This window comes from Vollenhovia emeryi, unplaced genomic scaffold, assembly GCF_000949405.1.
Source record: "Vollenhovia emeryi isolate VEMERY1.0 unplaced genomic scaffold, V.emery_V1.0 DF939120.1, whole genome shotgun sequence".
NCBI lineage: Eukaryota > Metazoa > Arthropoda > Insecta > Hymenoptera > Formicidae > Vollenhovia > Vollenhovia emeryi.
Genome location: NW_011967246.1, coordinates 619,361 through 625,155, shown reverse-complemented (window position 1 = coordinate 625,155; position 5,795 = coordinate 619,361).

The following is a 5,795-nucleotide window of genomic DNA, read 5'->3' as shown; positions in this document are numbered from 1 at the left end:
TATTGCTGTCGGACCGATAGCGATGAACGGAGAAGCGAGCGCAGGCACCAAGAGCGACGAGGGGTAGTTTCGTGGAGGTCGTCCCCCGGTGCCTATTCGTATGCAACCAGAATAGCAGCGGGCGCGTAGGATCGATGCGTGCAATATGTATCGGATTCTCGCCCGGTGTTCTCGCATCCGTCGTTTTAATACTTCGCACAAGTATTACGAGAGAAAAATAAAGTTTCACCGCCGAGAGAAAAAATAAAATCTTCGATAATTTCCTCGGCGAATCGTCCTCTCGAGCGGTTTCCGAGGGAATTTAGCCTGCGAGCCTGCGAGAAACGGCCGATAACGCAGTCGGTTGGGATATCAGTCCGATATCCGCGGCGGTAAACTCGCAGCAGAATCCAGTCTCGAGCTTTAAACGCGCAGTTTTTATTTCACTGCGATGAAATACGCGAGTAGCGAGAGAGAAAAGCGTTATCTGCCCGCCACCGTCGATGAGGTATTTTATTTACCTATTAACGAGCGAGAGAAAATAGAATCTTTGGTGCCAAATGGGGATCGATGAAAACGCAAGAGCGGGATATGATAAAATATATATAATATAGGGTCTACAATGCAAGCCTCAGGAGTCGTAGTCGTAAGAATAGTCGACCACGATTGGTAAATTCTTATGTGTCTGACTGAATCGACCAATTACAGCCGATTATTCTTACGACTGCGACTCAGCACTGAAAACAAAATTTTCGCTATCGTAGCCAATCATGGTTTGCTAAAAATATTTTGCTGCCGTAACTATAAATTTCTGAACCACAGCAAACGTTTGCTGTCGCGCCTAATATAATATAGGCACAGTAGCAAAATATTTAGCTATCACAACTAAATATTAGTTGTTCATATTTTAAAACTAAAATTTAGTTGCCACATGCAGTTTTAGCTACAACAGCTACATTTTTTTTTCGTGCAAGATTCGCATTATAGACCCCGTATAATAGTCATGCGAGAAGATTCATATATTGCTAAATGAAAATTTTGATCACTTAATTGTCGAAAACCACCGATCGCGTACGTGTGGGAGGGACCGGCGATCTAGGGTGACTTGAAAAATTCTATGCGCGTTAATATTCTGTCAGTAATATCGCGGGCAAAATAAGAAACGGTATGAGAAATAACAACGCGATGAAATGTTATTGAAGAAGCCCAATCTTGGGTAAATTAGATTTTATTTTAACTGGACAAACTTTATTCGCCAAAATTAACTTTTTTATTGCCAATGTCTATTCACAATGGAAGCTGTGAAAATTGAGTAAACGATTGTATAGTGTATTCTACAGCGGAGAGATGTAATCGATTACATAATCGACAACTTACATATATCGCTCGTAAATATTTATTATGTTAGAATAGAATAAAAATATATGAGTGAAATAGAAGAGAATAGTAGAGGAAGATTTCAATATCCCAAAAAAAAGAAGAAAAATACGGTTTGTTGGAGTTATGTAAAAAACGAGGAGGGGGGCTGTTTTCGCGTTAAACCTGATAGTTTATGTCTATATGTATAATGCAAACATTGTAAACTATGGTTAATGCATCGTTTATATAAACAATAAATAATCTATGGATCATCAAAGATTCATATTCAAGGATTCATTTTTAGCCAGAAACGCCAGAAAATATTTTGTTACTTTCAGTTGTTGAAAGTTGGAGCACAATTTAGGCTGCCACGAAAAATTAATAATGGTTTTAAACATTTTGTATGTACGATACAATGAAAATTTGATTACATTATTATTTACTTTCTAAATTTTGATATTCAATATTTTCAGTATCAATACTCAAATTAAGTATTAACAATCTAAAAATGTATTCTCCTCCGTAATGTGTTATATCCAGTTTACAAAAATCACGTTATTTACTTTGTTTACGTACGTACGAAAAAGTTTGTCCAATAAACAATCCGTAAACAATCCACGTAGGAGTAATCTTGAAATTTACGGCGCGAAGGCCTGGCAAAACGATCTATACATTTTTTCAGTGATAAAACAGTGACTGGATGAAAATTCCTGCAAGGCCCGAATCCATTAATGTAGATCAGAAAACTGTACCTATTGTCGATAGTTTTTAATATTCGATGCCATTACCGTGATAACAGCTTTCTGTGCCTGATAAGAAGTTGGCGGATCAAAGAGCGCTGATTTGTCGATCGCAGATGGCGTGGAATTGTACTCGCTGTAGGTATGGGAGAGAAGGGCGCGCGGGATTTAATAGGGGTTTCACTTTCGCACATATGCGAGAATGTATGTATATAGAAGCGTAACCCACCCGAATTGTAACAAATCAAAAGAAATCAAAGTATACTTCGTACAGCACCTTACTTAGGTACTTCATCAGAGTGGCCAATATTGACCACTTACCTCGTCGTATTTAGTCCTTCGGTGGGCCAGATTGGACCTACCATTCGTTGCTCCTGGCCATACAGTCTGGTTATTTTGACCAAAGATCAGGAAGGAAGAAAACTCCTTCCATAGTCGGTTATAGTCACCGACAAATATTTCGTACGGTTCGAATATACGAGTGTCGATCGTATCGCAAAATGCACGACCACGAGAGGTGGTTAATTAAAGAAGAATATTAATTCAAAAAACTTTACTGCATATACGAGTCAAATTTAATTTTACTTCCGTTATTTATTAAAAAATATTGACCATCTCTTCGTAACTTGATCTTTGAATTCGAAATTTAAGTAGATATAGAAAAAAATTTACTTCGCGTTAGAGTGATTTTAATCATATTCCACGATAAATTAAAATGTATTATATAATATGGATATAAAATTAAACAATTAATAATTTCTTGGAAATTTTTCTTGATAAACCGATCGCGAAAACCGACCGCGAAAATACAAAGATGCGTGTGACTATGCATGTATTCATGCGAGACGCATCTTGAAAGTACATAAATCACGTATGTACATACATACACAGAATAAATAATGTGAGATTCAGAAAAACGAAACTTCTTTCATGATTCCAACCGATATTATAATTGCATATTATAATTAATTAATAACCGGAAATAATATATAAAAATAAGTTGAAATTTCAGTGTTCTCGATTATATATATGTATATTCGAATCTCACGTCATATTATTTTATTTTGTATATCAATTCCTTAATAAAAATGGATAGGCTACAAGAATAATGTTCGCCATATTTTGCTTAAGTTCTGTGATGTTGTTCAACTATTCTCAATATGGAAAATGAGCTCGACATACTCTGATTTGTAAAACTCTCCAAAGATTCAATATATTAAATAAATAATTTAATTGCCGTTAGCATTTGAAGCCTGTCCATTTTAAGGCAACGAATATACAAGATTATATAAATCTACGATCTACAAACTACGTTCTACGAGATATGTATATTCGTTGCCCCAATAAAAAATTTTCGGACTCACCGACCAGATGCGCAGCAGCGGAGTTTGACTACGTCGAATCTGTAACATACAATTATAAAATTCACATTAAAACAGAGTATTCAAGGAAACCGATATTTAAGAAAATAACTTTTAAATTATTAAAAATAAATAAGAGGAAGATTAATTTTATATGAAATAAACAATATTTACCCTAAAGTTGCTCCGCCGGTGCCTGATGCCTTTCCGAGGCCTCCTCCTCCACTCAGGTTGTCTTCTGGCACACTCGCGAAAACACAAAGATCGTTCGCGCGATTTTACACTTTGAAAGTCTTTAGTCCGATTACATAAACGGCACTCCCGAACGCGACGCGACACGACGAATCGCCGCGCGCGGTTGCGATTCGTTTAAACTGACGAAATAAGAGCGAAATTATTCACCAGTCCTCGAAAGTTAGTGCTAAAATGAACAAAATCTATTAATACATGAAATAAATAAATGTGCTCTCTAAAAGTCAATCGGTGGATTATCACTGAAAACAGTGAATCGATTCGTTATCTTCAGTAATAATCCATCGATTAACTTTCAGAGAGTGTTAGGCCCGGTTTAGCATTTTCTGGTTAACTGTTAATATGAAAGTTACTCGACTCTCTATGCTTTTCTATATTATTATCTATAAAGAAGAGACAGAGAATCGATTAAACTGTGGTCAACAGTTTATTAGAAATTGAAAAATCGGGCCCAAATAGTGCAATGGGTACCTTTGGTTGTCCCGTCTTTAGGGTAATGTACTCTCTAAAAATTAATCAGTGCATCATTACTGTAAATCAGTGAGTATTCATTGTTTTCAGTAATAAACCACTGAGTGATTTTTAGAGAGTAACCCTTCAGGGTACTTAAGCCCCTCCACCACAGCAAGGTAGTACCCGAGGAGGGGATTGTCAACAAGAAATTGTGCAATTACATATGTGTATATATATAGAAAAATAAATATTGAGTGAACATAAATTAGATTTGCTATTTAATGCACGACGTGAGAGAGATTCATCCAATCGAAAGATTAATTCACAATCACGATCTTGGGACAAAATCAATTTTCTCGGAATTTATCAATAATGCCTCATAAACTAATGATCCGAGATAAGCCATTCTTATCTCGTTAGAAGCGCTCAAATCTTAGCTTTCCAACGAGACCAAGATCATCTTCCTACGATTTTTCTGTGCGAAGATATTGACAATTATATCGACTCTCGATCTCTCTCTTAATCCTGTGACAGCAGCAGCAGCAGACGACGCGTAACATGCGGCGTCTCGCGCGGCAATGTTTACTACCGAACACATGTGCCTCGTAAGTTTTTATGCCAGTTTTTTGGGGACGTAGTACGCTCGCGTACTACTCTCGTAAAACTCGCGCGGCCTTCACAAATGAATGGAGCGCGCGCGCCCGATTTTTAAAACGCTATAACTCGGCGAAAAATCGACGTAGCGACATGAACCAAAAACCAGTCTTCTTCGTTTCGCATGCCGCAGCTGTCTACGTTGAGTATGTATGCTCTTATCGTAAAACTTATGTACAATGGAATAAAAAGTAAAATGTGAAATATAAATTATACGTATAACTACTAAATATAAAATGTTGCTGCAAAGCAATGTTAGACTGTATAGCAAGTTTATTAAAGTTTGATTTTTTATCATTAATCATCCCATTTTATTGACATGCTTTATTTCTACTGGCACTTTGGTAAAATTAAATGTGTCAAGCTTTGTATTAAAAATAAAATTTATAATATGGATGAAATTCAACAATTAATAATTTCTTGAACATGTGAAAAACTGATCGCGAAAACCGACCGCGAAAATCGACCTCAAAAGTACGAGATGCGTGTGACTATGCGTGTATTTATGCTAAACGCATCTTGAGAGTATCGCGACATTTCAATTTCAAAATAAAAAGTAATTTATCACTCACTGATACGATTCGCAACAGCAGAGTTGTACATCGTTAACTATATTATATGGTAAACTGTAAAAATACAAATATGTATATGATTGTTACAGAGTAATTATGTGAAATCTAAATTATTGTATTAAATATATAAATCTTTCAGGAAAAATATATTTAAAAGTCTGGGACAATTTAGAATTCCTCAGTATATCCCAGATAAAATATGCTGTGTGGGATACGTTCAAAAATAATTTTTAACATTTAATAACATTTAATAAATTCCATCTTAACTCAGAGAGCCGAGAAGCGACCACTTCGATCTTAGCTTAGAGAGCCGAGATGTGACCTATTCCATCTTAGCTCAGAGAGCCGAGAAGCGACTAATTCCATCTTACAAGCTCAGAGAGCCGAGAAGCGATTACTTCGATCTTAGCTCAGAGAGCCGAGAT